Here is an 18,841-nt window from a genome sequence, read left to right as displayed (position 1 = left end):
CAAAGCTTGCTGTCTTACTTAACAGCACTGTTTAACTTAATGAATAGTCAACTTAATTCATTCTCTGATGTGCATAAAAAATTACCCTAATCTGTATGTTATACATTATTCATGATGAGAACACAGTCATTTAGAGGGAAGGACATATTCGATGTTCCCATTGCAGACACAGAGATGCTGTATGCAGATGAGATGTATGAGTGTGTACAGAATAGAGTATTTGCAGGAGATTACAGTATCTGCGGAAATGTAACCATACCTCTATACTCTTTTGTTGACTGCTGATCATATTTTAAGTAAAACTACCTCAAATAAAATAGAAAATGTTTACAGAAAACCATGGGCCAAATTCTCTCTCCCTGTTCACATTTCCATTCTGTCTATTTGTGTTGTTTAAACCCTGAAGTTGTGCCCAGGACCATGCCTCGTATCTTGCCTTAAAAATGGTACCTGTTTTCTTTTCTCCTACTGTATGTCCACTGCCATACTCAACCTTCCTTTATTTTTAAAGAATGGTAAATCATATTATGTAAAGATTATTCTCCTTCCAAATAATTTACTTGCTGTTACCCACATCATCCACAGAAACTCACTAGCCCCGGCTAGTGCTCTGCTTAGGAAGTAAAGGGAGAGATCCAGTGAGCACTCAGAAGTTCCCTGAAGGGAAATGGAAAGTATGCTGATAGTTATGGGCTGAGAAATTGGAAAGAGAAAGTGTCTTGTTGTCCTGCTGCCTCCTTCTAGTGCTCTGTGGCGCTGGTAGGGGTGCAGGTCTGGTACTGGGTGACAGCTATGTTGCAAGAGAGCCATATGGGACTCGAAACACTAGGGTCACAGTTTCTCCAGAGAAGCTTGGTTACTGCGGAGCAGGCTCGGCTCTTGGACTCGAGAGCGAATAGCCTCTCAGAGTCTGATGAAAGGAAATAATCTAGCTGCAATAGTTTGATACTGATTGAGTCGCAGTGGAAATAGGGGGGAAGCATGGGGAATGTTTTGGCCATTATGGAGGACCTGCATTAGGAGGATTTGACAGTGCAGGTTGTGGTGCTCATGAACCCTTCTTAATAAAGGCTAAGTCTTTAAAAACACAAGTGATCTGCCAACAGCTGAAGTCTTCTACAGAGACACCTGGAAGGTTATATTGAATCAGTGAACACCAATTTCTGATGGCAGAATGATGGTGCTACACCCAGCTAACATGTCCTTCCTCACCTTCCCAATCTCTTAAGGACATGTACTCCCAACAGTCTCATCAGCAGTTTAATCACCTTCAGAGTGACTCAGCTAGTACCCAGGTTTCAAGAAGGAGGAGCTGGATGTCAATTTAAACAAGATATTTCTATATTTCTTATGGGAGAAGAAATATATCTATCACATCATGTAAGTCACACTGGAAAATAAATCAATAATTTCAAACTCTACAAAAGTAAACGGAAATTCATATCATTCTTAAATAAAAAGAAATTCACAATGGCAATGCGGGTAGTTCTAACTGCTAAACTAGGATTTTTCTGTAGCAGAAATATCCACCCTTGGAAAAGGCCTGGCATATGCAAACTCTCATGGAGATGCATGAGGGCTGTATGTGCCAACCTTTCCTTTGTTATGTAAATAAAAGTGAAGTTGTCACATGACAAAAATCCAGATCGATGTCATCTCATGGGATAGTGAAGCTGTATTACGTGTCTCAAAGTAGATGTCCATTACCAGTACATGATAAGACTTGGTCATAAGGGTGTATTAGTTGCATTTTGGCCACCTAACAGAGTCATGTGGCAAGGGAGGCTAGGGAAGCCCTCAACAAGAAGGAGAAAGAGAGTGGGTAAAGCCCTATTTAATGGTTTCAGTAGGCTGGATTTTAGGTAGGTCATCTGTACGTGATCATTTATTTGCTGGACAACTGCTCCTGCTAAAGCTATCATTCCGTGACCTGTTCAAATCATTTAAAATATTGAAAAAGAAATATGGTGTGGTACTTCATAAGCTTCTCCTAAAATGATCGGACTAAAGTCCTAGATTGCTAACATAACAGAAAACGCTGTTAGAAATGACAAAAGGCACACACCTGTCACCTTCCCTTCACAACCAGGAGCACTATTTAAAAACAAAGCAAAGCTCAGTTTCTCAGTCACTCCTAAGCCACAGAGGTACTGGAGTGTACGAGAAAAAAAGCATAAAGATCTGTAATTCTCACAAATAAATAGTTCTAGCTGAAACACTTAAGATTAAGCGAGGACTGAGCCCACAAGTTGCAGAACAAGTGATCTAAACCCAGGAATCACTGAAGAAGCACAGATGAGTGTTACCAGCAGACAACTGGGAGTACACGCAGACCCTAGATTGTCAGCAGTCAAATAATCCATGCTAAGTCATTTTTGAAAATTTTGCCTCCACTGAGGTGTAAAGCCTCGCCCAATTCCTGTGAATATTTGCACTATTCTTTGCACTGCGTAAGATGGTATCTGGCAACACAGCAACCAAGTGTCACACTATGGGTTTTATAGGCCTTCTTCCAGTCATTCAGCAGCTCACGTTGTCCTCACTGGCACTTGCCAGCCATTTCGAGTAACGCAGTCCAGTTCTTAAATCTTTTCACTGACTTCTACTAAAATATTGCTTGGCATTCAGGTTTTTTATTAGCCACTATAAAACTGTCAGTCTTAGCAGACTGGTTTATCTTACAGTCATTCTGTATCTGCCCCAAGACATTCACTCACATTAGCTACTGCTTGTTATCACATCGTAAATTTTAGCCCCTAGTAGTTGCACTTAAAGCATCTCTTTTCCATATATACGGATTCAGCTGAATTTGGCTACAGCAGTGTTTACACAGAAAGGTTGAAAATGAAAAATTCAACTTAATTTTTGTTTGCTGCCTGTAAGTTTGTGAAATGCTTAAAAAAAACATCTGGCGTGTATTTATTGAGAGTGCTACCTTGGTTTATAGTATTTACATTGTTTTCTACTCTGAATTCACTGTACTGAAAAATTGGCCTGTGATTTGCTGCATCTATGCAATTGATTGAATTCAAGTTGAGAATAAACATGAAGGTCATTATCATGTTTTAAATATTTCTGGTATAAACTAAATGGGCTCATAGCCAGTTGTCACCAGAATTAGCAGAAGCAAACACAAGTGTTAGCAATCTTGGCAAAGAACGAAATGGGACTGGAGACTGAAATGTCTATTTTCTAGACAATCTAGAAGCAATTTCTGCAGCAGAAAGTGTAGGCATGTTAACTGAGTAAGTTGATAAAGGACTTCCATCTTCAGATCTGTCAGGTTAGGCTGATATATTTGACCAAAATGGAATTACACTACAGTATGAGACTTTCTGGCAAAGGTAGGAAATATGTGTTGCCCCCAGGGAGGCTAGCTAAAAGCAGAGGAACTAAACAACATGTATAGCCAGTAAGGAACAGGCAAGACAGTTACAGAAACAGGCACACACCATTCATTCTGAACAGCCTGCACTGGAAGAGCAACATTTATACTGGCAAGAACTCTGGAGGAGTTTGGGATGGCTCTTGCATGATTCAGACAACCCCCGTAACTTAAGACAATTATTTAAATTTTTTGAGCTGGAATTTTGTATGAGTATGTTTTCTTACATTTTATTTGCTGGAGGTTATATAATCTACTTGCATATCTCTCTTCTTATAGTCGTTATTGCTACACAGTTAAATAGCAAGCACTTAAGAGCAGCCACAGGTTCCACAGGGAAAGTAAGCATCAGATAGAAATGAACAGAAAAAGGAGAAATAATCTCAGATATCTTCTGCATCATAGATTTTGCTTAGGTTTATCTTCTATTTGTATCTAATTGTAAAAGGTATAGCCTTGGAATTATGTGAACCTTAGAAGATTCGTTTTTTGGTTTTCCTTCTTTTTGTCCTTTTTTATTTTTTTCTCTCTCTTAAAACTGTTCTATTCATCTCTGCATGCAAAATCTGAGGCACTTTGGGCATGATTGTCTCCTTTTGCTATTACTCAGCTCCTGTAGATTTCAGCTATAGCTGGCAGAGCTCAAGAAATGGAGTTAAGTTAATGGCTGTTACTGAAAATGTGGTCTGACTAGGTGTTTTTTAGCGTGAGCTCTCATCATCTCTCCTGGCTACATTTTACTGTATCAAATTGTCATCTGTTACATTATATGTAATTTCTCTTCCCTAATAAGGTAGAAAAGATAGCTCTAAAATCTTACTATAATTTAACAAGAGGTGCAAAGAGTTTGATTCAAATCTCAGTGAGTAAGATTAGGAAAACACAAGCGCCCTCCAACCATCTGTTTAAACAACAATAACTCAGGAAAACAATGGTATTGCTCAATTAAATTTGAAAAATGAAAGAATAAAGATTCTTGTTCTGTAATATTCCATGACACACTCTTATTCATTTTTCGACAGAAAACTTGCAAAACTTTTTTCTGTATTTTGTCAGCATGGCAATTTCACCCAGAGAGAAGTCACTTCTGGGTAAATCATTCATGATGCACTCAACTTCACCCCATTATTTATCAATGGATGATTGGAGATGCCCCAAATTTTAGCAATTTAGCTTATTGAATAACCCTCCTGAACTTTTTTTTCCTGAGATTTAGAATACCTTTTATTTGCCCATCATGAATGTGATGTTTAAAATTCAAGTTAAACAGAATATAAATCCTCATTAAAATGAAATCCCTCAGTGAATTTTGTCCCTCCCATCTTCTGTGTCTCTCAGTACACAGCAAAGCACGATAGAGTAGTGGCTGGGAATCAAGAACATTGGATGCTTATCCCAATTAAAGGACCTATGTCCTTTTACTTGCTGTATTTAGCCAAGTCATTTAATAAACACTGGGATAATGATACCTCACTGTACAGAGCACCTAGTGATTTGTGCCTGACAATATTGTCATAAATGCTGATTAGAAAGGCAAAGCTATAAGCAATTAGAATGGCAGCTGTGAAAAAAGTTCCCGTGCTCCACCAGTTTTACAATGGATTACTTAGTTAAGATTGGGAAGCACATAAATGCCACAGATCTGCCTTCCTCAGCTTTGGAAAAGCCTTTTGTTGGACATGATTTTTGTTTTTGTCATTAACAAGGTTAAAATTTTATTTTCATGAGAAAACAAAGTGTTTTTTTTTCCTTTCTTTTTGCATTTTCTTTATCGGGTAACATTAAAAAAGTCATTGACTTGGAGATTATCGCTGCATCTGTACTACATAATTCTGATCTCAGAATAGCGTATAATCCTCACAGAAATAACAATGCAATTTGAGCATAGAGAGTTAGATCTTGAATATCCCTGCACGGAGCACAGAATAAAGAAGAGATTACAGTCTCCTCGTCCTCTTACAAGGCTGAACTAGGGTGTTTCTATTATGGCTTAAGTGCAGGAAAGTGAGAAGTAACTTATTTTACATCAGGAAATCCTTTATGAGTGTTGAAATTTAGTGTAAACATGCAGTGCTGAGGCCCTGCTGTAGCCGAGGATATAACAGGTTTCCAGACCTTTGTTATCAGCTGTTAGATTACCCTGTGCTCTCAACTGAGGGTACAGCTTCAGTTTTGCAGGGATCCTGATCTTGCACTAGAGCAAAGATACTGCAGGATCAAACGTGTCTATTCTGGACAGTGCAATGTCAATGGCCTAATTAAGCAGTTCATAAATTTAGACAGAGATGCAGGGAACAAAACAAGTTTTTTAGCAATCCATGATGTCAACATTTTTCTTTCTTCCTTTTCATTTGCAGATTATCAGTCAGGCTTAAGACATCGATCCAAATAGAGACACTCCACCCTGTTTCCTAGAACTGGCATCCCCACTCTCACAAGTCCTGTCCTCCAGATCTGCCTGTGCCAAAGCGAACACCTCTGAGGCTTGCTCAGCAGTGCTCCTGCTGAAGTATACCTACTCCTCAGTTTTCTTACAGTTCCCACTCCTGCTAATTGATTCAAGTAGAGCATTGGCTTATCTTATCCCGCTACACTAGCATAGTATTATTGCATGCAAATGTGTTTTTGTCACCTGGGGACACCTTTGGACTGCATCTCACACCTGAGTGGACTTTAGCTAATCTTAACACCTCATCACTTATGAATAAATCTATTTTCTTGCTGTAAACGTACTTTTTGGTGAAAGGTGTTGGTGAAGATAAGTTATATCGTCTCTGCATCTAAGCATATACCAGTTTTACCACATAAATAGGCACAAATATGTGCCTTACTACTTGCATTTGCTGGAGTCTAGACACGATGGCAAACCATTGTATTCAGAAGGAAGAAACATTCACTAACCATGCCTTGCTGGGAGTGAGATTTGCTGGGAATCACACTGCCATCACACTTAGCAGCCACATTATAGCCCCTATCTTCCATGAAGCAAGGGATGATGAGGGAGACAGTCAAATGTATAATTAAAAACAGTATAGCATGTCTTTTTTGGTCTATTCTGAGTATATTCTTAGTTCTTACTCCTTTCAGATCATGGAAGGATCATTAGTGAAAGTTTATCAGATAGAAACACGTCTTGAAGGAAGAGCTGAATGAACAGGGAATGGTTGTTTCATACACAGCTCTTTAATTAACTCATCATGAAGCAAACTCATTCACAAAATGAGTGTAAGCAAATAGTGAAAACCAAACTGCTTGGGTTCTTTTTTTTAACAATGCTTCTGATTTCACTTCAGTTTTAATGCATGGTAACCAGTAGTAACCCATGTGTTCCCAGATAAACTAACTTATATCATGCAAGACGCCATTTGCACTCATGCTCATGAAACAGACTGTGCAGGGGTGGATGTGGAGTTTAGTCCTGATCACAGGGTAGATGTGTGATACATTAAGAGTATAAGTGGCAAGTTAATTTCTCTGTGTCGGCTGAGTAGGAAAATTGTCAACAAGTGTGTCTGAATATACCCATAAGTAATTTTTTTCTTTCTGATAAAATAGCCTATGTTGGTTTTGTTATAGAATTCTGGTGGACTTCTCTTTGTGGTTGGTATTACTGAGATGACTTTATGTCCGGGGCTCCCTAGTTCAGGGGGGAGGAGGGAGAGGATATGAACATCTTAGCTTCTGGATAAGGATCATCAGAACCTCTCTTTTTATATGCACCCAGATAAGCTTATTCAGTGGCAATTTTCTGGCCTTTAATCCCACAAAGTAGCACTTTATTTTGTGGGAAGTCTCCTCCTTCATATTGGGGCTGAAGAAAACTCTTCCCCCAAAAGAATGGGTCAGGACATAATCCCATAGTACAGTTAGAGCTGTATTTCAGCCTCCCATTCTTAAATAGGAGGATATTACCTGCCCCCTTCAGAGGGAATGGCTGGTAGTATTTCTTCCCTCCAGTAGCACATCAGCTGATAGATCTGTATCTGCAGAATTCCTCTTCCATCTCTGCATAGTAAAAGACTATAAGGAACCCAAGTTTCATTCCTACACTTCTGCTGCTGTGTTCTGACTTCCTGGCAGATTTGCTCCTTCCATAAGCCTTGCTTGTTGTGTCCCTCACAAGGCTGTGTCTGTATCGGTGTTTTGGTTCAGAGCAGTAGAGCAGCCTTGAAGCAAATCTCCCAAGTATGTGAGGACTTCTTGCACATTTGTTTGGTTTGCAGAGAGGCTTTGGTGTGTAAAAATTAGATGAGTTTAAGAGGAAGTAAATTGGAAGCCTCCACATCAGTTATGCACAGAATGGGCTTTGGTCCCTTGTGAAGATACAAAGATCCCCTCAAAGACTTATCCTTTGGCTAAATTCAAACCACTTGCAAGTTCTCTTTGTTACCCCTAAACCAGTTTTGTCCAGGTCCAGGTCTGAATTTCTTTAACTGAGCATTTGTGAGTTGTTTATAGCTGTGGGGACTCCAGTGCCAGCCTGTGCCCCATTGCATGTCACCCCATGCCTGTACTTCTCTACGCTACATCCTGTGTCTCCACTTCTCACGGCCGTTGCTGTCGTACTAGGCTTGTAACCTTCTACACCGCATCATTGTGTTAGGCTCGGTAATGTCTCCTTCTGCGTAAAACTCCTAGTTACTGCTCTCTGCCTAAAACTATGACTGTACTGTACAAAGATAAATAAAAATAAAACAAATTACCCAAAGACAGCTGGTCAATTAGAGAAATTGCTGTCACAGCTAAACCAAGTACAACAAAGCTTCAGGGCGGTCAAGAAAAGTTCAGACAGAGCAGGCCTGACAAGCCTCAGGGCTGAGGCCTTGCAAACTCAGTAGAAAGCTTACAGCCTGTTATTAGCAGTGGCAATGCTGTATTACAGGGCTACGCAGTTACAATTCACAAATGGTCCTTCCAGGGTGATACTGATGCAGAGCTGCTACCTCTTCCTTTCCTATTTATGCCCCCAAGATGACAAATGTTTTGGAATACAATCTCAGACAGAAATGCCATGGTATAGAAAAAGAAGTGAACTATATGCTTTGGCTATCCATTCCGCAGAAAGAAAATCTCTCTATCAATTATAGTCAGCTTTTTATGAAAGAACTTCACATTGTTTTTTGAAAACTGGTAAATTGTTTTAATGATGGTAACTAATAAATAATAAACTGACTCAACAACTTTATTGAGAAGAAACTGAGGATGTGTTTATTCAGCTGCTGTCTTATTTCTCTCTTTTTGCCCCTTCTATCAGACTCCAAGAAGTAAAAATGTAAGGCACATACCATGCAAATTCTATGTAGCTCTCAAGTTTTTGACATTTGAGTGGGCCTGACATTAGGCTTAATGATCATTGCAAAGTCTTCCAATCCCGTATATTTAGGTGTGACTGTTAAAGCTAGTCAAAACACCAAGAAAGTAGGAGCAATTCCTATTTCACACACACAAGCACACACAGATACACAAACATATACTTCCCAGGCTTTTCTTTTTCCTCCAGAAATATTTTGGTACACATTATCTGGCACTCCCTCATAAATATCTTGGAATTTTATTTTATAAGTTGGCATTGCTCCACTTCTGATCAAACAGGATCAAGAAGGATGAAATTTTTAAAGACAAAAGTGCTAGGAGCTCATTTCAGAAATAGAAGATATTCAGGGACAGAGAAAGACAGATGCTTTGTAACTCAGAAAGAGGGCAAGAATGAGAACATTAACTGAGCACAAGCAGAAGCTAAGAAAGGTCATATGAGTGAGTTTGATTAATGTGTGGAACTGGCTACTAGGGTCAGAAATAGTGGTAGATGTAGCCATAAACAAATTCCAAAAATATTACTAAGCAAAACTGCATGGGGAACAAAGATTACAGGGTACAACTATTACTGATTTATTTCTGAAATTCCTAGAGGGGCAAAACCACATCAAGGTCTCAGAGATGCAGACTCAGGTAAATAGAGTTTCAAAATACGTTTAGCAATGGAATGATGCAGAGTGCAGAAGATACCATAGAGAACTATACAAAGAACAGAAAGACACACAAAGGTGAAAACACTTCCTTCGTTTAGAAAGATTATGTAAGAGGAATTTCCACCCCCACCCCTTCACTACAGCTCTAGGCTGTGGCTAAATCAATGGATCCAGTAAATGTGCTGCAGAGCCTTTTTCAAATGTAAAACAAAATGTCCACGTATTCAGGACACAGTGTCCAGGCCCCCAAGGTTTCCTTGGCCCCTTTTTCAGAGCTCCCACGGAGCATCCACCAAGGCCGCTGCACCAGCAATAAACTTTAAAGGTGACTAGGCACTAGTCCAAGCAGTGACAGGCAACTGCTACTTTCTGACATTACTAGCTTGTCTTGCGTTAGTCCAGACCCAGCCTTTGGGCACTCCGTTTCAGGGACATCAGCCCTGCACACAAGTGGTGTCATTTATAGAGGCCATGGAGTATACAGACCCTGAGGCAAGATCCATGAAGATGCTCCAGGGAAGCAGCATTGAGTGGCAGGACAACAAGGAATGGGGTAATTGGCAAAGGGCAGATGGTTTCAGACTCCCCTTCCATGTGGGTACAGATGAATTGCTTGGCTTGATTTGATACAGGTGGCTCTTAAGTAAAAAATGTAGAACACCTGACAATACGAGGGTGATTCAGAGATTACATTGGGCCTTGGTGGATCTTACCAAGTCGCATCATCAATCTCTAAAAACAGGAGGAGTATTTTCATGGCTAGAGTAGATGCCGGATAGGACCATCAGGTGAGGATGGAGACCTCAAAACTTGGAAAGAGGGTAAAATCCTAAAATTAATGGAAAGTGATCAGAAGCTAAGGAAGGATTTTTTCGTTTGTTGTTTTGTTTTACTGATCAAAGCTTATCTCTCACATAGATAAATCCATCTTCAGTTTCATTTGCTAGAGGTCCAACACCTTCTTTTGAGCCGCAGACTCATGCAGAGTACTTGGCAGAGTACTTCTCTTATTGAGAAGTAATTCCCTGGGAAGCCAGTGAAGCAAAGCTTCTAAATGCAGTTTGTTCTCCTGCAACTCTAGGAACTTTGGTGAATGTGCCTGAAAATATTTTTTTAAATAAAGCACAGGTACTATGCCAAGCCCTGCAGTTTTCCAGAGAACGTTCTCAGTAAAATAATTTAGAAGAGAGGATATAACCTGAATACACTTACTGGCAATGTTGGCATTTCTTGCTTACGTCTGTCAGATTTTCCAGGATTATGTTCTTCACACTGCTAACTGCTCAGTATTCTGGTCCTGATGCAGAAAACCCTGCTAGTAAACATTTCAACAGAAGTAAAAGTGCTTTCCTGGATGAAGGCCAGAATGCTCAGAACTGTGCAGGATTGAACCCATTTAGCTGCCTCTCAGCCCCTGTCTCCCAAGCTGTCACTGCCAGACATGAGGGCTCTGTGAGAGAAGTACGTTCTTCACGTGCTGTGTGGAAGTCTTACAGGTAAACTAAAATGACAAGTCCTATTTAAGTCCTGTTTAAGATATGCACTATTTATGATTGGACATAATTTGGTTATTAAGCTTCCAATTTTTTCATTAAATCCTTTTATTACTATTTTGTTGAGAAGCTTAGAACATTACATATGTAGTTAACACAATTACAGATAGCAGATGTTTCTCGTTCTTTAGTCTGAATACATATTGCAATGAATTAAATCACCTCTGCTGCTTGTCTAATGTAGAGAGAATAAGAGAGATTTTGCTTTGGAGACTGTAACAGAATAATTGATTTTACAGATATAGTATGTTTCCTCTTTCTTTTTCCCTTAAGAAATGATATAAATAAAGCTGCAAACAATTTTCTCTGTTAATACTCTGTAAAAATCTTCACACACTTAAAACTTTTTCAAAGTTACCATGTGAGCTAAAATTCTTGGCCTCTGGCCAAAGACAAGTTTTATTGCAAAGCTTAAAATAAAATCCACTTTCTGAAATCTTTAAGGTTGAAATTTTTCCTATTCCCCTGTCAAATCAAATCCGTATATGGTTTGCTTTCACACAGATAATCCTTAGATGACTGAATAGTAAATTCTGGAACTCATTGTAGAAATAATCCTTATTGAGGAGTCAAATGTTAGGAATAGTTGGATATTAATAGCAGTGAATAACTTGGAATTGGCTAATGTTCTTACTGAGAAATGAGCACTCTCTGGAGGCAGCAGTGGTGTGTTGGGAGAGAAAAGAAACACTGTTTTCACCTGGGGAAAATACAAGTATCTTAGTTCTACAAGTTGTTTGACATCAAGGAGGCAGAGTTGTGGCTCTGTGTCAAGACAACCACGGGGAGAGAACAGTATTTTTATCTTGCCCATGAATGTCCCTTAAATACAGCTTGGAGCCTGCTTAGTTACACTGGACTTGGAAGTTCAGAATTTTGCCCTGTGACATTTGTAGTGGTTTAATCTCATGTGCTACATTAGAGATTTATTAAGATTTTAAGTCATTTTAAGCACATGCTTTAAGTCTTTAAAGCAGCTTAGTGAGGCTTTTGAGCCTTTCCTTTAGAAATCAGGAAAATAAAATAAGAAAACATTATGAATGTAGTGTTGATTGTCCTTGCCTCCAAAAGCTTACAACTATCCGTAGATGGTTATTCACTACAATGCTGTCTTTGACACTACTTAATTATTTTGGTCCAGTAAAAAAGCAGCAGTATTTATGTTTTCATTCTAAGATCTTCAGAGCATTTTGCCACTGGTAACCTTCCCCTCTTCCAAATCCTCCTCTTCCAGCAAAATAGTGGCTCATCTATTACCTTACAAAACACAATTGTAGTACACAAACAGAGTTGGGTTCACAGGTCTCACAGGCTGTAGGAACAAAATGCATTACTTCAGTTTTTCACATAGAAGTGAAAAGATGTTTTCTCGGTTTTAAGTTCAGCTACTCGGCTGTAAATACCATTACATGGTTCACACTCCTCACCTTCTCTTCCAAACCCTCTTACTACATGGCTATTCCTTTCACCAAAGCTACTTAGAGTGGTAAAAGAGTTACTTTGTGAACTCTCTGCTTTTCCTGCATAACAAAGAACCACTATCAATTTTCTCCTTTGTATTCTCATAGGAGTGCCAAATCTCTTTTCTCTCTAACTTCCAAAACATATACTCAGCCTAACTTCATTTCATATGAAAGGCTGCCCTGCATTCCTCATCTCTGGCTGTTAGTTTAATCATAGAGCTCATCTTTCTGAATCCCTGTGTTGCTTTCCTATTTGAAGTAATACCAGGCTTCTTGTCACTATAGTCAAAAATCTGTGTAATTCTAGTTCTATATATCACTTCTGTATCTCCTTCTCTTCTGCCTCCTATTCATAGTATCTGTAAAGTCCTTATTCTCTGCATTAAGTTCCTCTAAGAGGGACTCATCTATATCAGTGATTCATCTCTACAGAGTCAAGCTGACTGTAATTTGAATTGTATATTGATTATTTAGTGATATTCTTCATTCACTGACATCTGCATGCTTGTTTACCCTTAGATTGGTATCTCTTTGGAGCAATGACTTCTTAATTGCTTTAAAAATAGTGGCCTTTACCACAAATAAGCATTAGCTAGCCATTTGAATATTGGACTGTATTACTGACTTTTTTAGGTCAGGTGATTTGTTTTCTGCACAGAGAGTGCCTAAATTTATGTAGAATGACCCTTTGGCCTATAAATGTTGAAACCAGAGATATAGTTCAGGCTATCAAAAGTTATGATGATTGCAGCTCTTTTAATGAACCATTCTCCCTTACCTCCATCAGTATTTGTTGTACAACTGGTTGAAGTCTTTTTAGTGTTAATTTACAGCATGAAGTCTTTTGTGTCTTCATCACTTTGTGGAGAGGAAAAGCAGAGTATGTCCTATACCATCCTTTTATAGATTCTACAAGAAGAGGCCAAGAAATGCCTGATCTCTTCATCTGACCATTTTGGAGATAACTGAGAGTGGCTTGGTGGCACGGTTCCTCTATCAAGTATGCATGGGCCAGAGAGTCCCAGAAGTGCAGTAGTACTTAATAATATATTGGATAACATATTGATTGGTTTAATAAGGCTTTCTAATATTACCTCATTAATATTAATTGCTCTTGATTGATCTTGTTCTCATTCTTTCTCTTTTTCTCTTTTCCCTTGTAAAGTAATCTAAGGGACATTTTTCCGCAAGATAAGTTAAGCGGAAGTGCGATTTAGTAGATAATCCTCAATCTGTCACAGCAGGCAGACTTCTGTTTATATCCAAAGATATCTTACTACAGATTAACAAAAGCATCATATGACCAGAACATGCTATTTATGCTACACAGTGTAACATTGAATCAGTATTGAAGGAAAACATTCATTTTCTGGTATCACCCACTGATTTCCAGGGAATTCTGTCAGAGGGTTATTTTGGGTAAGCATGAGATCGATCCTCTTTACAATGCATTTCTCATCATCGGTCTATAGAACGATAGGTACTTTTTCTGTAAAACATGGAGTGTTCAAAAAGCTTAAGATGATAAATGGCTCAGAGAACAGTTAGCCTTTCATCTCAAGGGTTCAGCTGGAGTCCAAGATGACTTTCAGTAAAAAGTACAATTTCATACATGATTACCTACGTCATTTGGAAAGAGCTAATGCAAGCATAAAAAATAGCATACAAAATCTTCTTCTTGTGCCATTCCTTTCAAAATGATTATTATTCTCCTTCATTTTTTAAAATAATTTTCTTTCCACGTGTTGACATTTTGTTTATAGTAATAATCCATAGTATTGACTTGGGTTTTGCTGAAATGTGATAGCTTTAATGTTTTACTTGCTATCTGCAAACGGATGAAAGTTCTATCTTTTAGAAGTGATATTTAGTTTCATATATAATTTCACAGTTAGGCCTACATATTGTCTTGTACATTAATAATTATGTGTGAAAATGTCTGTCAACAAAATCTGAGAAAAATATAACTGATCTTGTAGATAAGAAAATTTGACTTGCACATCAGTGATTTTCATCCCTAGCAGTCTGTTGCATTGAGATTCTTGTATAAATAAGTGAAGTTCTATTACCTGCCATCACTTTGCAGACATAAGAGGATAATGTAACGATTATTCTGGGTCAGATTAACCATATATCTTGCCTTGTATCCTGCCTTTGAGAAATGCCAATAGCACAAACTTAGCTAGAAGCAAAAGACCAGCTCAAGCATATAGCAATACTTCCCTGGTAAAACCTCTCAGGTTCCAGAAACCTGCAGCTAGAGATTTCCCATGCTGAAGTGTTACCACGGAGTTTAATGGCCCTTAATGTATTTTTCTTCTTTTTGAATCTATATAAACCTTTGGGCTCTGCAGCTACCATACTGAGTAGAAAGAATACTGTTTTTTGTAAGTTTTCAGCCCAGCCGATGATTTCATTGGGTGCTCTATGTTCTTTAGATAGGGGACAACAAATGCTTCTGTAGTCAACTTTTCCCATGTCACTTAGGACACCAAGTGGTAAAGCATTATGCAGTTGAGAGTGCCATTTGTATGAGAAGGTGTTTTCTTGATTTCTCTTACGCTTATGCAGTCACTGAATTATTTCTCCCCACTACTGGCTTGGAGCAGCACCAAATCCTCCTCTTTTTTGGGGAGGTAACAGAGGTTACACTGAAAATATTACCCAGTCATATAAACAAGAGGATATCACTGTATGTGAGACTGAATACCCAGTACTCAGTCTGACAAGACTCCTGTATCAGATTCCAGTCACTACTATATGAATACCCCAGAATCAGAGTAGATATAATCCTTTCTGTTTTCTCAATTGCTTTCTCAACCTGCCACCTTCACCCGTCCTTTACCTCAATTTATTTTAGCCTGTTGGCAGATGCTGGAACTTGTGAAGATATGTACCCACTATCTCTCTCTGCCCACTCCTTTTCCGTATGGATGAAAACAATATTATGGTTTTTATATACATTCACTCTCACATTGAAGAAGATGGTTACACTTTCTGATATAAATGAATTTCTAACATTTTGCATGTTTAAAAGCAAATAACATTATTTTCTAGTTTCCAAAGGTAAAACTGAATGATGTTTTCTCCACCTTCTAGCACAGAGCAAAACTGAATTTCTTCTTAATTGGAAGAGTCAAACCAAGCAGATTACTTCTGGACATTACTCATGGAAAATTGGCCCCAATTCAGAGAATAGCTGCTGCTGATTGCACTGGAGGACTTCTGACACAGGAATTCACCTAAATAAAATGTCTGCAAAGATAATATGGCTCCATGGGTGTATACATCAGGTGAACTCTTACAGTATGCTTTTTATTAGCATCATTATGGTTTGTACCATAATCTAATATGAAATAGAAACATGCAACGGACATTAGATTTTAAGTCATCAGAAGGTATATTGAGTCTAAATGCTAAAATCAGTATGTTTAAAATGGCCAGTTGATGCTGTTCCATTCTCATATCACTTTTACCCTTCAGCTAAGACCTCTTCACTCTTTTTTTCCTGTGTTCAGTATATGCATCGGGGCAATCATATTCCCTAATTTCATTAATGCTCAGTAAATTTATATTTAGTCTCGCTCCATGAAACAGGATCTTCCTTCCCTCATAATCCTTATATTGATTATATTGATTTCTACCTGACTATGGGATTGGACTTTTTTTCTAGAACTTGTGAATCTTTCTTCATTCTTCCTGCAGGAATGTAGTGTTTTTATTCAACATATAGTGCATGCAACTTGTTCAAGGAAAACAACCTCCACCTCTGAGCCCAGAAGCACACCTCTAATTCTGGTGAAGTTACCTGGACATCTATTTCTATCATCAGTTGTTACATCTTGTCTAAAAGGAGATATATAAATATGCATTTTTCTCTTTGACTGCCAGAAAGTCTTCCTAGTTCTTGTTCAGAACTTCTGTTCACAGAAAACAAGTCCCATTCTTTAATGGAGAAACTCCTTTACGTCCAGAGGGCCAACATAAGACCTCTGCATCACTTAAAATCAATTTGTGTTACAGTCTGTGAGCTGAAGTGGAGTGTAAATACTTGATTCCTGTTGTGCTGATCTTCTATACAGAATAAATTTCACCCGGATAGAAAAAAAGTGTTTTATAGCTGTAGTAAATCAGTTAGCTGGATCGTAGGTTGAGAGCTTTTTGCAAAGAGTAAAAGCATTATGCAGTGTAAGAAACACTTCTTGAAGGGTCTTATTGAGTTACAATCTAACTTTGGGTTATTTCCCAGTTCTTACTTAGGGACACACAACTACCTATAAGAAATTATACTGCGTAGGTCCTGGCTTTTCTGTTAGCAACAAACTGACTTCAGTGGGTCAAGCAGGGGATAAAACTAGGTCCATCATTTGAGGAGATTCCTAAGATTGCTGAGATTTTCAGCATTAGCTGTAGGGTAGGGTGTTGAATTTTCAGCAGACAACATTGTGAAAATGGACAATCAAATCTTACCATCTATGTTTAAGGGAATTTATGGTACAATAAATGTCCATAAAATATATACAGCACTAGAGAGGCTAGGAAGTGTGAAAATTTTAAAAAAGTCAGTTCTACAGTCACTATGTTAATCATTTATTTTATGTGTATATCTTCTAAGCCCAAATGCATATGAAGTCAGCCCTCAGGTAGTATTGTATTATTCACTGCTGTTTTCACATAGTCTGTCTCTTCGTCTGTATGCAGCTGTGAGTGTGGCTGCAGGTACAGTAGTTGGCAAGGCCGGAGTTCAGACTCCAGCCATGAAGCAGAGAGTCACAGTAGACTCTAGGCATTCTGTTTAATGCTTGCACAAAATGATCAGATGATTAAACAAACTCAGTGCCCCGAAACAATCTTGGTAGACAGGAAGATAGAACATTTTACTGTTTGAGTAGCTGAACATAATAAGGGAAAGGCTACAGGGTACTGAGTGAGCTTCATATGAGCTAGTACATCTCCCTGGTGCAGGTCAGTGCCAGTCATTGACCTAGGTCCTTAAAACTACTGTTTTGGAGCTTAGCTGAATGTATCTCTGCAAGGTAGTGTACTGATCAGTATACTCCCTAAGCAGGAATATGAGACAGAAATGTGAAAAAATCAGCAGACCCCTCCTATAAGCATGTTTGTCAGTTAGTGCTCACCACTGTCTAATGCTTTATCTAATCCTTAATAATGTTTTCTTTTTATTCACAGTTCAGTTTATTGTTTGAGAAAGTGGTGGTCATAACTTAAATAGATAAGATTTAAAGTATGGTGGGACTGACGCTTGGATTGAGTTTCCTTTGACCAGACATATACTTCCTTTCTCTTCATCTGTTCATTCCTATCAGAATAGCCTTCCTTTTCTAATTTGTATGTGACTATTGTGGAGTATCTTGACGTACCTCAGCTGAGCAAATGGAGCATAAAGAGGAAAAGAAGGCAACCACAATCCAAATCAACAAGATTTTTTTTCTGGATCAATACAAGCCTACAACGCTTTAAGCTTAAGACCCAAAAGCGTGGTTTGGAAGGCCGTGGAGAAGACATACAATATGAATCCTATAGGAAATATTACTTTAAAAGAGTAGAATCACTTCTAATACTATTTTTTTCTATAGTTAGGTATAAAATCGTGTCTTAGGCTTTTCATTTTTATTAGAAAGTTTTACTTGTCAGATTTTCAGAGGTTCAACCTCTTTCCAAAAGACTTTCTAACATCCCTTGACGTATTCACTAGAGTAGTTTGGAATATATGAATTTTGTTATGCAAGTTATGGTTAAGTGATTTAGTCATTAAAGCAAATGTTAATAAAAGAGCTTCTCTCACATTTCCAAACTTATGCACTTGCCAGCAGGGAAACAGTGTCTGTAATCTTTTATTCTCCATCAAGTTATTAATAATGAGATCGTGAAATTTTTAATTTTTAATTAATTGTTCAAATCCAGTTTAGATCATTTTGTTTGGTAATCTTTGTGCCACAATAATAGTTGTTCCAAGTTCCTTCTTTGAATCAGCTGGCACCCCAACATGAAAGCTGGAACTGGGTAGCAGTCAGGAATGCAGCGTGGCAATGGAAGTCTCAAAGGCAGCCTTGCCTTCCTTGCCACCTCCGAAGTGCTGAAGTAGAGTGAATATCCTGCTCCCAGACAGCTTTCAGCTCTGTTGAAGCAAACACTGTAGTATCTGGGCCAGTCAGCACTAAACCTTCAGTTTCATGGTAACATAGACGATAATACTAAAGACATAGTTTGACAGCTCATAGATTCACGCTTTCTGTCATGACATTTTGTTTACGTAGGACCATTCCTTGTGAAACATCTCCTGCAGAGAAACATCCTATTCCAACAATGCTCCTGGTGACTTCAATGGTACCTCTAACTTAACATAAGTGCTATACAGTGTGTGAAGGTGTTGGAAGCTAGTGTATGAGTAGCTACAGCTGCAGAATTAGTACCAAACCGATGCTAACAACCTTTACAGTAATTTTAAAT

The 18,841-nt window shown here is 38.4% G+C and overlaps 1 protein-coding gene and 1 long non-coding RNA gene across 3 annotated transcripts in view; one reads left to right on the top strand and one right to left on the bottom strand.

The window, feature by feature from the left end:
- Positions 1 to 18,841, bottom strand: part of GABRG2 (gamma-aminobutyric acid type A receptor subunit gamma2) — a 73,482-nt gene that overhangs the window by 50,415 nt on the left and 4,226 nt on the right. The gene's annotated exons all lie outside the window — the stretch shown is intronic.
- On the top strand, positions 10,800 to 16,308 carry LOC138069129 (uncharacterized). The gene is made up of 3 exons (XR_011143936.1): positions 10,800 to 10,850; positions 15,470 to 15,663; positions 16,076 to 16,308. It is a non-coding gene; the product is annotated as an uncharacterized lncRNA (long non-coding RNA).

This window comes from Struthio camelus, chromosome 13 (genome assembly GCF_040807025.1).
Source record: "Struthio camelus isolate bStrCam1 chromosome 13, bStrCam1.hap1, whole genome shotgun sequence".
Classification (NCBI taxonomy): domain Eukaryota; kingdom Metazoa; phylum Chordata; class Aves; order Struthioniformes; family Struthionidae; genus Struthio; species Struthio camelus.
The sequence above is the reverse complement of the archived record's forward strand: the minus strand, read 5'-3'. Positions and strand labels throughout refer to the sequence as shown.